Below are 17,446 nucleotides of genomic sequence, written 5' to 3' on the forward strand. Positions count from 1 at the left end.
AGCCCGACATTGGTCCCTATCCTGAGCAAGATTAATCCACTCGCTACCATCATATCCCACCTCCCTCAAATCCATTTTAATATTATTCTCCCATCTACGTCTCGGCCTCCCCAAAGGTCTTTTCCCCTCTGGCCTCCCAACTAACACTCTATATGCATTTCTGGATTCGCCCATACGTACTACATGCCCTGCCCATCTCAAACGTCTGGATTTAATTTTCCTAATTATGTCAGGTGAAGGATGCAATGCGTGCAGCTTTGCGTTGTGTAACTTTCTCCATTCTCCTGTAACTTCATCCCTCTTAGCCCCAAATATTTTCCTAAGAACCTTATTATCAAAAACCCTCAATCTCTGTTCCTCTCTCAAAGTGAGAGTCCAAGTTTCACAGCCATACAGAACAACCGGTAATATAACTGTTTTATAAATTCCGAGAAGAAAATATACGAAAATTAAATAAAATCCACAATTAAATAAAATCCACAATATGATAATAAATTCATCTGGTGAACAAGAGAACAAAAAAGGGGAAAGGAAGGGAAAGATATATATATATATATATATATATATATATATATATATATATATATATATATATATATATACAAAACTATCGCAGAGAAAAGAGCTTATAATTGAAAGCAATCTGAGTTGAATAAGTGCAATTTTAGTTTATTTTTGAAACTAGATAATGTCCGACAGTATTACACATAAACCTTAATTGCTGCAATTGCATCAATTTATAAACAGAGTTACGTCTATCTCTGGAAGTGCGTATGATCAACAGAACAGGCTGACGATCTGAGATTTTATACTAATAATTAAAAAGAAGCTAAAGTAACAAATGATCATTTAATACATGTACATTTGTAACAATTCTCTTATTAGAAGTTTCACTTTAAAAGCAGCAAGATCTGAACACAAAGGTTTACTTTAATAAACAGTACTAAATCTATATAAAGGCGTGTGTGAAGCGTGTAATTACAAGCATATCCTTCTATGGATTTGCTGTCATATTTATTGTGACATTTCGTATATTTATTAATATTACAGTCATTTGACTACTCATTTGCAAGTCATCCACACCGCAGTCTAAGCTTCGTCTTCATCTTTATCTCGTACTTGAATAAGAAACATGAAGAGAGAGAATGACTCTTGTATCATCTGTGGAAGAAAATAAATATTCGGACATATAAATATATATCAAGGATGCAGGCGTAAAGGCTACTAGTTGATCGAATAACTGTATTCAAATATCTTAAAATTTATAATAATGTTTCATACTTCAGATATAATTTTTGGAAGAAAATGTTAAAATAGTAGACACGCCGGTTGAATTTATTCTATTTATTCCAAAATATAAGATCACAAAATTTATTATAGGAGATGTCAAGGAATATATTTTTGTATATGTGATTGTTTACTTGAAGAATAATCCTGAAACGAATACTGACAAAAATTCCATACTTCTAACAGAATTCATTGAAACCTCCTCGGGCAAGTACTTACATACAATTTTACTGCAGTAAATTCTTTACATCAGTCGAGGATGAGATACAAATATGGAATACTATTTCGTTTTTTTCTTTTTGTAACCTATATGTTTTGAATACTGAACGTCAAGTATCGTACTGTTTATTGCTGAATGTCCATGTACACCAGAGTTGGGTGTTCGTAAGATGTTATAAAATGTTTAAAAGCAATAATATCCTCAAAATATAAGATATTTCCTTCATAAAAATGGAATACTATTAACAAGTTATAAGATTAACAAAACAAATGATGAAATTTCAAAGATAAGAGACATATAAGAATTAATGACATTATTGACAGTGCCTCCAATTTCAAGTTTTGATTAGAATTATTCTGAGTTCCTCCAATCCCTGTCGGTACTTGATTGAGATTTGATAGGTTTGAATTTATATTTTATAAATTGAAGACATGATAAAACAGACTCATAAGTAAAGATTTAATTAATTTCTGGTCCTACAGAATACAGCTGTTATTATAACAATAATTGTTAATTATTAATATTAGAAGAAAAAAATTGCTCCGGGGCCGGGATCGAACACGAGTCCTACGTTCTACGTACCAAGCGCTCTAACCATTGCGCTACGCCGAAGTTCAATCCACTGATTGCGCTCTTTGTATAATGGCAGTTGACTTAATATAAATGACAACATATATGTCGAACTTGGAGTCTGGCCAAAAAGGGAAAAACACTGGAGGAGGGGGATTCGATCCGGTGCTGTGGAATAATACCAGTAAGAAAGATTAAAATTTCACTATGATTAATTTAGTTTCATTGTCATTATAGGAATAATGATAGGAGCCGTGGACCATACCGCGGTTTCTAGTCGACTTGTGTAAATCTTTTGGCCTGCATAAATATATTTCAAGAGATCTAACAATTTCAACACTCAAAGGATCAATTGTCTAGCTATTTTCAGGCATCATACATATAAACCATGACTTTAATTCACATCTTCTTGACGTTAAATGATGAAGGATCGGTGGAGCGGAGAAAAATTCTCTCCGGCACCGGGATTCGAAACCGGGTTTTCAGCTCTACGTGTTGACGCTCTATACACTAAACCACACCGGAAATATCATATGTACTTCGGTACAACGCAATAATAATTTCTCGACGTTACTTCGCATATTCTTATGTGTTTCAATCTATTTCAATTTATTATTTTTCACTGTAACAAAATAAAAGTTTCATTAAGCCTCAAGGTATTTATTCTATATTTATTGTATTTTAAGTAGGTTATTTTACAACGCTGTATCAACATCTCACGTTATTTAGCGTCTGAATGAGATGGTGACAATGCCGGTGAAATGAATCCGAGGTCCAGCACCGAAAGTTACCTAGCATTTGCTCAAATTGGGTTAAGGGAAAACCCCGGAAAAAACCTCAACAAGGTATCTTGCCCCGACCAGGATTCGAACCCAGCCCACCTGGTGTCGCAGCCAGATGCGCTAACTGTTACTCCACAGGTGTGGACTATTTATTGTATCATGGTACTCTTTGTCTATGGCAACCTGTAGTGATTACAGAAATAAATAATAATAATAATAATAATAATAATAATAATAATAATAATAATAATAATAATAATGTTGATGATGATGATAAGCAGGCTTAGGATCCGGTACACTTTAGCAACCAATGTACGCACAACTTGACTATAGAATTCCTTGAACATAGTTTTTAGTAGGTTTTTTTACGACGCTTTATCAACATCTTCGGTTATTTAGCGTCTGAATGAGATGAAGGTGATAATGCCGGTGAAATGAGTCCGGGGTTCAGCACCGAAAGTTACCCAGCATTTGCTCATATTGGGTTGATGAAAAACCTCGGAAAAAACCTCAACCAGGTAACTTGTCCCGACCTGGAATCGAACCCGGGCCACCTGGTTTCGCGGCCAGACGCGCTGACCGTTACTCCACAGATGTGGACTTTGAACATAGTAAACAGACATATTGTGAATGTAAACAACGACGTCAATATGAGTAGGATACATACCTCACAACTTTTCTTGTCCCTCGGCGACATTGAAGTTGTTAGTGAACAACCATATAGTACATACTTGCATCTAGTTCGAAAAACCTGTTCACTATATATTGAAAATGCACTGTAATGACCTGAGTTTGTTTCGTAGAGAGAGACGGAAGAATACTGTACCTCTGATCACGAACCGAATAATTGTACTGTAACGCACAGGTAAACAAAACTCAACACGTCACCTCACTTCATCTATACTCTGCTGCACTGTTAACTTTACTTCATTCTTTAGTTATCTCTGATCCTAAGCCTGGTAATAACACAAACGGGTCAATGTATTCTTTTATATGACTGAAAATACAAATGAAACCAGTGGGTCAGCAGTCAATTAATTTTGGCGGATGCAAGTGAAATATTTATCGTAATTCGAATGCGAAATGTAAAGAATAAGATGAAATAAGTAGACCTCACCAATGGATAATTTACGAACGTTACTGCAATAGTATATTACAATGCAAGGTTGGGAAGTGGATTTTGTAAAATCGAGGAAGAGTTTGAAAAACGAGCAGTTTCAGAGATTTTGTAATACACTTCACAAAAGTTTATTGTATAACATTTTGTGCGAGATCGTGCGTATTTGCTTGTTTTCCGCACAGAACCAATACGCGGTAAGTGTGAAATACCACATTCAGTATTCCCAACGTAACACACATAACAATTTCCCTCTTCTTACCGCTTAAGCGCGACATTCATTTTACTGCGTTAGGCTTTTAACATATTATTTTTAGAGACGTTTAACATAATAATAATTATAAATTGGAAACTTACCACTGCAATTTCACCTAAATTGCAATGTTAATTATTGTTTTTAAATATCTGCAAAAATTAAGTAAAGTCTACTACTCCACGAAACTTATTGCATTCCTGATACAAGTAACATTAAGGAAGCCGTGAAAAAATCAACTAGATTCCAGTTGCCGATGTTATTACTGCAATATGTTATATAAATAATATTGTTAAAATATTAAAATGAAAAATAAATCATTACATAACCTTACCGCTTGTTTTAAGTTCGCATTTATAGACTGGGGAAAAAAAAAGACAGACGTATATCACGGCCTGCTGGAGTATAGTAAACACAGCAAATATTTTACAGGAACAATGTTGAAACCTTTTGATTACCCTACAAAATTAATTTTTCAGGAATTTGGTGTATCAAATCTAGAACAAATTTATAAACAAACATTGCTGATTTACATCCATAAAAACCACAATAAATTTAAATTTGATCCTCATGAATACCATACGAGGCAAAACTACAGTTTCCTTCTAAATACTCCCAAATGCCACACAACTGCTGGATTAAAACACAGCATAAATTTTGGACCCAAAATATATAATACATTAATTAGAGCTTACCCTGAGCTAAGTACACTTAACACACATAGATTTAAGAAACAAATCAGTTTAATTATTTAATTATTTAAGCTAATTGAGTTAAAAATTGATACTCTAATATTCATGTATTTTCGTATTTTCTATTTGTATATAGACCCTATTATTACATGCTGTATTATTTTACCATTTATTAATGTGATTGTGCTCAATGAACTCTCTTAATTTTGTGATATATTTTGTATAACTGATCTGAACTGCGCCCGAGCACGAGCTTCTGCTCTTTCGGGCTGCAATGCCTAATGTAGCTCAAGTGTATAGTATTAAATAAATGAAATGAAATGATTGTGATCGATCTTAAATATTGATAGTTGTCGTAGATAATGCATATCAATCATTAAGAGAAAATGCATTTTAAAAATAAAAATGCATTACACTACCTAAAATATTATCAATGATCTCTTTTTAAATTCAATTCCTACTTAGAATTAAATTTAATCCTGTGACCGAACTTAAAAATCGAAGTACTTAACCTAAAGTTGGATCATAAAATAATAGTGAATTTTGTTCAATGAAGTTTATGTATACTTACACTCAACATCGTTTCTTTAGAGATAGATACACATTTTCCAGCCTTCAGGTCTACATCCTTAGTGGCGCAGGCTAACAGAAATGAGACAGATCGCTGGAATGAGACAGGAGTTCCAACCCAGTCGCAGCCCCACACAGCATCTCGAAATTTATCAGCCTGAAAATAAATCTGAATTCTTACAACGCTGCATCAATTTTTTTCCAGTATCTAACGCATTGCTCACATTTAATTATACACGGGTAGTTACACTGACAGTTTTTTGTCATGTAACAGAGATAGGCAGGTTTCCTTTAACCATATTGCTTCTCCTGAAGTTCTTACCTAACCATTGTTACAAAAATGAGATTGTCAAATTATAGGCTATAGGTCTAAAAGTAATGAGTCTAAAGTTAATATTTCCTTTATTAAATTATGAAATATCGCCTTGTTTAACCTTAAGAAATTGCATAATTTCTTAGTTTTTATTTATCGCGTTAGAGTCAGTTTTATACTCGAAATTTATGTCTTCAAGCTGACTTATTTTCTGATAATTTTTAATTATTTCTTTTATTTAAGTATCATTCAGATTAGAAATAATGTGCCACACACACAAATAATAGGCCCTATCTAAGGTGCAATGTATTTTGTTTATTTATTAATGTTTCTGAATTACATGTAAATATCCAGAACTATGTTATCTAACGTAATTCATATATAAGGGTGCTCAAAAAGTAAGGTAAGAAGAGTTCTCATGGACAAACTTTATTTCACAGGCAGATATACTGATACACAATAGTAGGACACTGGTACGCATTACTTTTCAACATAGTCACCATGCTTGTCCAAAGACTTGTTCCAAGAATAGGACAAGACATCAATGAATCGTAGAAGAAATCTGCGCCAAGTCCCTGAAGCAATTCATGACGGCTTGCTGAACGGTCGTATCGGTGTTGAATCGATTACCACACAGGTGTTTCTTCAATGTTCTGAAGATGTGGAAATCACTGAATCCAGGTCAGGACTGTAGGGAGATTGGTCCAGAACTTTTTACCGGAAGCGCCGTTTCTTTTCAACAAGTTGATAATGAATTTCTGCTGGTTAGGTGCCCTTCAGACGTAAAAAGCGAATCATGTTATGCACATCCACGTTTTACCATGTTTCCGTGCGTGCAGCCATCTTACAACTTATGGTCTGATATATCGATATCGGAATTTTGATTCAACATATCGTACAATATATCGGTTTTCTCATAAATTTATCGGATTTTTATATTTGTTTTTGTTTTTGTTTTTGTGGAATTATTATGAACAACAAAATCCACACTGGTCAACTCCGATAATTCCCTGAGAGAAGGCGTTACTGAAAGTGGGTAGTTACATAATTGTGCAACCTTGAAATATCCAATCCAATCAGTGCCTTTCTCTGATTGGCTGGTCTAGAATTCTAATTCAGACTGTTTAATATGCAGTATCAAATTCAAAATGCAACGTGTGCGAACGTGAGACTGAGACGTGAGGTTTATCTGCTCGTACTACTGTTCTAGTATTAATGTTCTCCAAGACAGGAGCAACTGCCACTCTGAAAAGGAAGCGTTTGACTTCAAAACTTTTATTTCTATGTTTTTAAATGGAAAGAAAAACAAGGATATAATATAGGTTTGAGATTTGTTTACGGCTAGGATTTCTATGCACACTCTAGTACTGACATTGTTTTGTTATTATATATTTTAGTACATAAAAATTTTATCACCATCATCATCATCGTCACCACTACCACCACCACCACCACCATTGATATTTAAAATGTTGGAGTGTAACAAAAACTTGCAATGGGAACTTACTATAGAAGGATTGTGAAGTTTTTTAAAACTAGTAATATTCTAAGTATCGTTTACTTACATTTAAAAATGAATACAAAAACCGTTTATTGACATTTAAAAATGATTACGTTGTTGTATAGAAAAGAGCTTTATATTTGGGTCCTGTATTGAATCCTATATAAAATTAGAATTGAATCGTGGATCGGAATAAATTGATGGGGATCCTAAAGAAAATTGGCGTGGATTGGAAAGAGAGAAGGCTTTTCAGTAGCCTGTAAATGAAAGAACGAGTCAAAGGAGAAGAAACGTTAGAAGCAAGTGAAATAGGGAGAAGAGTACGACAAGGATGTCCTTTATCACCTACACTGTTCAATATCTACTTGGAGTATGTAGTGAAGAACTGTTTTCAGAACATGGGAAGAGTCATAGTAGAAGGAAGAAGAATAAAATGTTTAAGATTTGGTGATATGGCGTTGTTAGATGATACTAAGGGATAAACTACTGGAGCTAAATAACAGCTGTGAGCAGTATACAATGAAGATAAATGCCAACAAGACGAAAACCATTGTCATAGGAAGAAAAGTTAAGGTAAACTTGCAAAATCTAAATGAGGCATTAGAGCAAGTGGACAGTTTCAAATAGGCTAATTGGGGTGTACTATAAGCAGTAACATGAGCTGCTGCCAAGAAGTCAAAAGGCGAATAGCAATGGAAATGGAAGCTTTTAACAGAAAAAGGAGTATCTTCTGCGGACTTCTGGAAAAAGAACTAAAGAAGAGAGTAGTGAAGTACTTTGTGTGGAGTGTAGAATTCTATGGGGCAGCAACATGGACATTACGACGAAGTGAAGAGAAGCGAATAGAAGCATTTAAAATGTGGATATGGAGAAGAATGGAGCGTGTGAAGTGGACAGACAGAATAAGAAACGAAGCTGTGTTGGAAAGAGTGGATGAAGAAAGAATGATGATAAAACTGATCAGGAGGAGGAAAAGGAATTGGCTGGGTCACTGGCTGAGAAGAAACTGCCTACTGAAGGATGCACTGGAAGGAATGGTGAACGGGAGAAGAAGATATCAGCTGATAGACGACATTAAGATATATGGATCATATGCGGAGACGAAGAGGAAGGCTGAAAGCAGGAAAGACTGGAGAATGCTGGGTCTGCCCTTGGGCAGAATACTGTGAATGAAAGAATGAATATATATATATATATATATATATATATATATATATATATATATATATATATATATATATATATATATAACAAAGAGAAGACAGTAAATAGGAAAGATTGGAGAATGCTCTGTTTGCAGTGAAAGACCTGCCCTTGGGCAGAACATTATGATTGAATGAATGTCTCAATATTAAATACTGACGCATGTAGAGTTCACTTAACACTTTCCCATTGTATCATTTAAGCTCATCTTACCTCCACCATGATTTTGATTTGGATTAGGAACTACATAATAATTATGGTATTGAAAATGTATTGCTTATCGTTGCTATTTTACATTTAATCTTTTGAGTGTTATGATAATTTCAATGCTAATAAGGAATAGGCTATTAAAATTTAGGTAAGTTTATTGTAATAAATGTACACCTATATATATATATATAATTGCATTAGTATCTATTAATTTTCTTACGGAATAGTGATATATCGAATCGTTCCAATATGCCGATATATTTTCTACAATATATATCGTTTATCGAAATTAGGTTTGCAATATATTGCCTTATTAATATATCGGTATTTAAATTATTTCCTCCACCTCAACCCTGGTATTTAGCTGTTAAATTAGGCATTATAATTAATTTTACACGGTCTTATATGAGCGAGATCTGAGTAAAAAGAAATGATTTCTAATTTTAGTGTGTTGTTACGAAAGTAACTACGTAAAATTTATAGACAATACCATTATTATCATATAGTGAGTTCCTAATAATATTACTTAAATAATTATTGTGGCAATGAAGAGAGAAGATTAAATAATTATTGCAACATAGAAGAACTACAACTCAAAGTTACATAGATTTCTGTATATAGTAAGTCCGCTCAAATGAGAGCCACTTGGAACGTACGATTGGACACACTTACCGCAGGGAGCAAGTAGGCACGCGACTCGGACCAGGTTCCATGTAAACAACGCTGCATTGCCATCTCTCCCTTGTGAAGACTGAAGTGAACCTTCGTGTGCGTGTTGTAAATACAGAAATAAAACACAAACATCTCCTATTCAGAGTCCATTGAGTGACTATTTAAATCAATTACACAAGATTCCAAGCGATAATCACTTTCTTTTGTCTTTACATGTTCGATATACTTTACCCAATGCTTTTTATTATTAATGTCATCCATTACATTTACTATTAAATCACGTACTTCTTGAATAGATTTGTTTCCCAATCCATTTTCTGACCGGACATTTCTCTTCAGTTCCGACCAAACGAATTCTATGACAATGGTAGGGGGGGCAGTCGTAGTACAACATGGCCGTATTTCGATGATAGTTCGTCAATTACATACATTTTTTTTCTGTAATGGCTACATTTTATCTCTTGTAGCAGACGTAACTTTGTTGTTGGGACTGGCGTAGGCAAAGGGATGTTATTTTCACGTTTTAATGACATCTATTTTTGATCTAGTGGTAGGCATAGGATTCACAATACGGGAATGGTATGGGGCATTATCCATAACGATGACGACGGTTCTTCCAGTCGTTATAGCAAACATTCCTCAAACCATTCTTCAAAGATTTTACAATTCATAGTCCCACGATAATCAGCCGGGGCATCACACATACTTTGGTGGGTAACGAATAATGCTCCTGGAATGAAACCATTTCTTCCCCTCGCATGTAAAATTACCATTCATTGTCCTTCACCTGAAGAAAAATTGCCATCACAATAACTTGAGCCATCTGACCAACGACACTTTACTCCGTCATGGGTATTATACCATGTTCATAACCCAGTTGTCCATAATACTCTATATTCCGTAAATACGAGGAACGCCACGTCCGTATTCATAACGATTCCATTGGTTGAGATCCATGAATTTTATACTTAATCCCCATTGAATGTAATAGTTCCATTAGAGTATTTCTTTGATACGGAAACTCATATTGGGTGCCTTGTGTTTTATTACGCAATTGCATTGAGAAGTTTATTTGACGTTGGAGCTATTTTATTTTTGATTTGAATGAATGAATGAATGTTAGCCATGATGTCCCATGTTGGGCACAGGCCTCCTGTGATGGGGTTAGAACCCCCTCGACAGGGATGGCTCAAGTGTACTCGCTTGGTGAGCCAATCCAGGCGAGCTTGTCGTGTATACTACTTTTGTGACATGGTTAATAACCCTGTTCAACTTTAACTAGTCTCAGCACTCTGTTCTTTGTTCATTTTTTTTTCTTGCACTACACACATTATACTGACACTGACAGTTTGACAAGCACTGTTTGCTATTTACACTATTTACCTGACACTTTCTCAACACTGACATTACTATGTACAAAACTTATCTTACACTTTCACTGATACTGACTTTACTATTTACAATATCTTAACACTGATTACGTTATCGATTTACAAGTATATTATATTGAACACAAAAGACACAATATACATTTACTGTCCTTGTTCTGAGCTAACTGCATTATATTTGCGGGCTCGTCTGAAACCGAATACTAAATGAACTTGTTCTCGGAGCATCGACTTAGATCTGTCAACAGCGCTGGCGTACCAACAACCAGCCGCGAGCTTCAAGACTGAAACACCTGACGCCTCCCGCTCAAGGTAGGTGCAAGTGGCTCTCATTTGAGCGGACGTACTATATTTGATTGCGATGCGGTGCGATGTGTATTTGGTATCCATATTCAGGGGTACCACTTGCTTTAGGGACTTAGTGCCCTCTTCAGGTTGGGGTGTGTGTGTGTTTTTTTTTTTTTGTAGATGTTTGTAGTTTCAGTAAGGAAGGAAGTAAGCAATGGCCGTTCTGTAGGGTATGCGCAGCACTGGCGCATCCTTAGCTCTTTGCGTTTCGCGATATTAGGTTTTAAGTTTATGGGAATGTGGTTGTAGGTGTCAAGGTTTATGGTTTTTCTTTTTTTTATAGTTTAACAGCAATTAGACACAACGGAGGGATTTCCCTCCTGCGGCTGGCGGTTTGCGTATTGAATGAGTAATGAATCAACAGTTGTTGGGGGATTAGTATTAGGAGGGTTGAGGAAGGTTTGTTGGATGAATGGTTTCAGCACTGCTTTGTGGACATATTTGCAATTTTTGTTTCTAATATAATCAGTTATGGGTTCGATGTTGGTGACATTATAGACAGTGTGGTTTGAGGTACTGGGGGGGGGAAGGTTAAAAGCTTTACGTAGTAGTCTTCCTTCGGTAGAACAGAGCGCTGACATGAGGGGAAAGGGGGATTTTTATATGTAAATTAGGCATTATAATTAATTTTACACGGCCTTATATGAGCGAGATCTGAGTAAAAACAAATGATTTCTAATTTTAGTGTGCTGTTACGAAAGTAACTACGTAAAATTTATAGACAATACCATTATTACCATATAATGAGTTCCTAATAATATTACTTAAATAATTATTGTGGCAATGAAGAGAGAAGATTAAATAATTATTGCAAAATTGGAGAACAATCCTTGGAAGTTACATAGCTTTCTGTATATTTGATCGCATGAAAATTAGGCATTATAATTAATTTTACACGGTCTTATATGAGCGAGATCTGAGTGAAAGGATATGATTTCTAATTTTAGTGTGCTGTTAAGATAATAACTGCTTAAAATTTATAGACAATACAATTATTACCATGTAATGAGTTGCCAATAATATTACGTGTTAAATAATTATTATAGCGGTGAAGAGAGAAGTTACAAAGTTACATAACTTTCTGTATATTTGATTGCATGTAATAAATCGGGGTTTGACTATTTCGGGGACATAGCCGTGGGTTTTACGAGAATACGTATCGACAGATTTAGACGAGACCTTTCATTTGGCATAAAAATCAGGATGCTAGCACATTGTAGTGTGGGATATAGGTCTAGTGTCTGAAAATTTTCGCACACACACACAAATTGGCCGTCAGTCGCCAAGGGTTCCCTTCTATACTCGATCGAACGAGACCACATTTATTTCAATCGTGCGATTAGTCATGAAGTTATGGTGTTGAAATGGATCATCTTGCATATTGTTATATCGTTACATCGCCGTTTCCGTCCTAGTTACCCCATATCTCGGTCTGATTTTGAAGACCTATTCACGTCAAAAGGATCTCTATATGTGTGAGACGTTCCTATCCATGTTAAAGAATAAAATATGCAAATGATTACACGTAAAAGAATGCGGTAGAATGTGGTAGAAGAAGAAGAATGCTTTTTATATACAAGCAAACATTCATAAATCTATTGAAAGGTGTAACTTCCAAATTAGCTGTTAGTTGTTAAATATTTGCTAAATTTATTTGCAGTTCATTAGAAAATTAGTGTAGACTGAAAGAGTCCTAGTTCGGAACTAATTTATCTGTGTAAGATATGCGAAGTGGGCTAAATACTGCTCTCCGTGAAATACATTATACCCAGGGCCGGCTATTTATGGAGATCGCGAAAATCACGGCATAATGCAGAATTTATGAGCCCACAGTTCCATTCCATTTGGAGAAATCTCATCTCACCTCCATTGAAGTAGTTGGGCTAATGGTTGGCGCTAGGGGCACAATACCTCGCCTCTTTGTCAGTTTCTGCAAGAAGTTCCAGCTGAACAACGACTTCATTCGTGATGTTTCCCTTACTGCTATCAGAGAATCACTTGCCATTTTAAAATATCACCTGTACTTTGTTTCCTAAAAAGGAAGAACTTATGTTTGAACGTCTAATCTGTTTGTTTATTATGTTTAGGCCTGTTATATGTAGGATGCTATTATCCTTCCTGTACTTAATTTCCCTTGTTTGTTCGTTCCCCACATTTTTCTTTTGTGGTCTGTTTTTGTTTTCATTCTGTGTATTATGATTTGTCCAATGAGGCAGTCCCGTTATTGGGAAAGCTGAAAGAGTGTCTTTCTTATTAATTAAATAATAGATTTTTGATAATCTGTACGAATTAAATAATTGTGATTAATAATATGCGGATAAAACAATCGCGACAAATCACGAAATAGATTTCTAACAGCGAAATATGAACACATCCGCGAATTATTACTATTGCGTTGTTTTATAGCGAATTTCATATTCTGAGTATTTTTTCGGTTTTGTTTTACACTTGAATTTGTTATATATATCCAAGTAGCCTAAATTACATGGTATTCCAGGTGTTCTGATTACGTTAGTGAACTCAGAAGACGGAGAATTCAATATTTCACTAACAATTTGAAAGTGTTAATTTGAAGGCTGCAAATTGTTTTCGTTTTTAATGAATATGTGTTAAATACAGTCTCAATCCAACAAGTATATTGTCTATTGGCCATACCGCACCTTTACGAGGATCTAACGAACCTTTAATGTTAATTATTTCGAAAGTAATATTCATACTGAGTTAATACTCCAGTTCCAAAATGACTCTATTTTTCAAAACTTTCTATTAATCTCCGCCAAGCGTACAAATAAATCTCCAACAATCTCTGCCGACACCAATTTATAAAACACAAATGATAAAATTAATCTCCATAAATACTTGCCCCTGATTGTACCATTTGTGGCATCAACATAATTTCTATCTTACTGAAATATGAAAATTGAAACTTGTTACATAATAAGTATTCTACATTACACCCCTTATAATTATGTTTCAACAGTGTTGAAAATAATACTCTCTTCACATTTTGAAGTTAAATTTGCTATTCGAAACTTTAATTTAAATTTATTATGAAGTATCATTTCTTTGTAAATTCCTTCCTTTTACTTTTACTTCTAGGAGGCAATTCTGTCATACGTACGAGTAGTTGTCCAAAAGTTATTTGAACATTTACGACTGAAGGTATATAGAGGGTGTAAACGATAGAAACTGCCAAAATTATGTCGACAGTAGATATCGGTCTACTGAACAAATGTCTAGTAAAATTTAGTTATATCTTACAATTTTATAGTTTATTTGCAAAATATTATGTTTATAAGTTGGATAGTAGTCTAATATTTGTTTACATTTAATCTGAATGCGAATGTGAAAGACCTTGCGCCCAACACATGCCAGTATACAACAGAAACACAATAGAGTGGAAACGATTGATACAGCGTACGTATCGGGTGAAGTAAATAATGACTATTCTCATTTTCAAAAAAAAAAAAAAAAAAAAAAGTAGACTCAAAAAACAATTTTTAGGTGGGGGAAATCTTGATAGTTGAAGAAAAATAGTATTTGAGTTTTTTTCTTCAGTCATTTATGCTCTGTGACCAGTATTTTTTGGCAGTTTATATCGTTTACTATCCCGAATTCTTAGTAGGTAGTGAAATGTAATGAAATTGTGCATAGGCCTACGATCAAAATCTATCAAATTAGGAATATAAAAATGCAGAATTATTATAGGTATCCTACTAGCAAAACTCAGCTCAGGCTCCTCGCGCCGCGCATGCTATACCCCTCTTACCCCCCTACAGTAGGCGGGTTCTTTAATAAGCGGCTACTGGTATAGCTGTAAGGGCTACGGTTACGGACATGTGCACTCAAAGAGCAATTAAGTGAATATAACATTACATATGTCAACATCGTCTCTTTCTAAGTCACAATCGGAATCTATCTTCACTGGAACTATCCTCATATTTAAATTATAAATATTTAAATTAATATTTAATATAAAACGCTATGTGACTCCCTGACTCTGTAGCAATAACACGTGTTCAGTTCAGCACAAGAAGATAATACGTGCGCATGCGCATAGTGTCGGTGATGTGATTAGAGACGGGGAGCATGCTGGGAAAGGGAGCATACGTCATCTGCGCGAGACAGTCACGCCCTCTGATTTCTCCGCACTGAGTTTTGTTTGTTAGATGCCTATACTGACAAATGTTTTAAGTTATATGTAAATGGTTACCTGTTCAGTGAGTTCACTTGGAAACCAGCAGAATAGAAAGATGAATGTTAGGAAGATGCTATATCCCACCACTGATTGCGATACGTTGACAATATTTCCCCACCTCTGAAAAATGATTAATCAATTAGTTTATAAATTCATGAAACGAAAGAAAAATTCAGTGTCCGTAAAGTTATAGTAGAGTTTTAACTTATTATATAATTTTATTATAAAAAATCATGGTAGAGAAATGTAACAGCCACTAAATGGAAAAGGTTTCTCTCAAAGTTCTTGCTCTGTATTGGCTGAAGTTCGATGTGGGCTCCTGGGGTTTCTTACCAGATATCTAAAGGGTACCTACATTATATTCCTGCCGCACACGATCAAGAACATCAGGAGGGACGGATGTTAGAACTTCTCTGATTGGTAGTTGTGTAATTATATTTGTTTTTCTAATCTGTGTCATCATTGTAACCAAATTAGGAGTTAATTACTTGTGAATAAACAGAAATTAAGATGTACGGATCTTTGCTTTTTCAATACAGTACAGAAAAGTTTTAAATCTAAATGAACTTACAATATGTATGTATGTATATATACATACATATATTTTTTTATTTATTTATTTTATTCGGTTACTTTACGACGCTGTATCAACATCTAGGTTATTTAGCGTCTGAGAGAAATGAAGGTGATAATGCCGGTGAAATGAGTCCGGGGTCCAGCACCGAAAGTTACCCAGCATTTGCTCGTATTGGGTTGAGGGAAAACCCCGGAAAAAACCTCAACCAGGTAACTTGCCCCGACCGGGATTCGAACCCAGACCACCTGGTTTCGCGGCCAGACGCGCTGACCGTTACTTCACAGGTGTGGATTCTCTCTCTCTCTCTCTCCCTCTCTCTCTCTCTCTCTCTCTCTCTCTCTCTCTATATATATATATATATATATATATATATATATATATATATATATGACTGACTAAAAATGTGTGTATTCATGGGATTCGATAATAAAGTCGTTTATAGACAATATAGTTGGATTTATTTGAAGAGTGTGAGCCCGAAATTCGCTCAATCCATTTGATAATTTTTATGATTTGTACATAAGGTGTAAGGTCCCGGTTTCTATCCCCAGCATCTTCACATTCAATTTAAATTTTCCTTTGTTAACCGCACAATAGTAGAATGGAACAGCTTACCTGCAGCAATCTTTCAGGGTGGTCCTCTCAAAATCAATAGATTTAAGGAAAGGTTAAGAAGATTAGACTGAAAATGTAATTGTACGCGCGGTGTATCTAAGTTGTGTCATGTAATTAATTAAGTTGATATCTAATTAAGTTCATATGTAATTAATGAAAGTGATATGCAATTACTTAATTTGGTAATAGGTGGGTTTAATAGAAGTCCTTATAAGTTAGGTTTACTTTTGCTTATTGTAGGCGTTATTATAGCATAGTTATTATTTATAGTCCTAGGTTTATTGCAACTAATTATAGTTAGAATTAAATTTACATTTGTTTTATTTTTTTATTGCTGTAATTATTTTTATATTTATTGTAATGTTATTATTGTATATTATGTACCACTGCCACCGGGTATATACCCAATTGTAGTGTTAATAAATACAGGGACATCACTTTATTTTTACCAACATTTTTAACATTAACCTGGCTATACTCGGAAACACTGTTGCCCCCTTCCATTACAGGAGTTTGATGTTACTAGTGCAATATGTAAACAAATCATTTTACTGGGTATAGGAGGAGAGAAAAGTAGTGTATCCATTTAAGGTTGTAGGGAAATACGATATTACGATTTTCAGTTTGATCATCACTTTTACGGAATTTATCACAATACAGTAGAGTAGTAATATTTTTTTTTTCAAAAACTCAACTTTTCAGGCGGCTATGTTGGTTATGTAATGTCTACTTTATTTAGCATATTAATTATTGGTGTTGACATACAATATAGAGAGTGCATTTAAATTGAGGGGCTCATAAGTAAAGGGCTGTAAGTGCACTTAAGTTACTTTTGAGAAAATGGGGTTTAAATATTTAAGCTTTCGTAAAATCGGTGAAATTTTTATTTAAATTTTAATGTGTGATGCGATTAAAATATCTCTTTGCTAC

The 17,446-nt window shown here is 34.6% G+C and overlaps 1 long non-coding RNA gene across 1 annotated transcript; it reads right to left on the minus strand.

The window, feature by feature from the left end:
- Positions 1–668: 668 nt before the first annotated feature.
- On the minus strand, positions 669–15,444 carry LOC138704299 (uncharacterized). The gene is made up of 3 exons (XR_011333305.1): positions 15,340–15,444; positions 5,493–5,648; positions 669–1,161 (listed from the first exon to the last, which is right to left on the minus strand). It is a non-coding gene; the product is annotated as an uncharacterized lncRNA (long non-coding RNA).
- Between the last annotated feature and the right edge of the window lie 2,002 nt (positions 15,445–17,446).

Source organism: Periplaneta americana, chromosome 8 (assembly GCF_040183065.1).
Source record: "Periplaneta americana isolate PAMFEO1 chromosome 8, P.americana_PAMFEO1_priV1, whole genome shotgun sequence".
Taxonomy (NCBI): Eukaryota; Metazoa; Arthropoda; class Insecta; order Blattodea; family Blattidae; genus Periplaneta; species Periplaneta americana.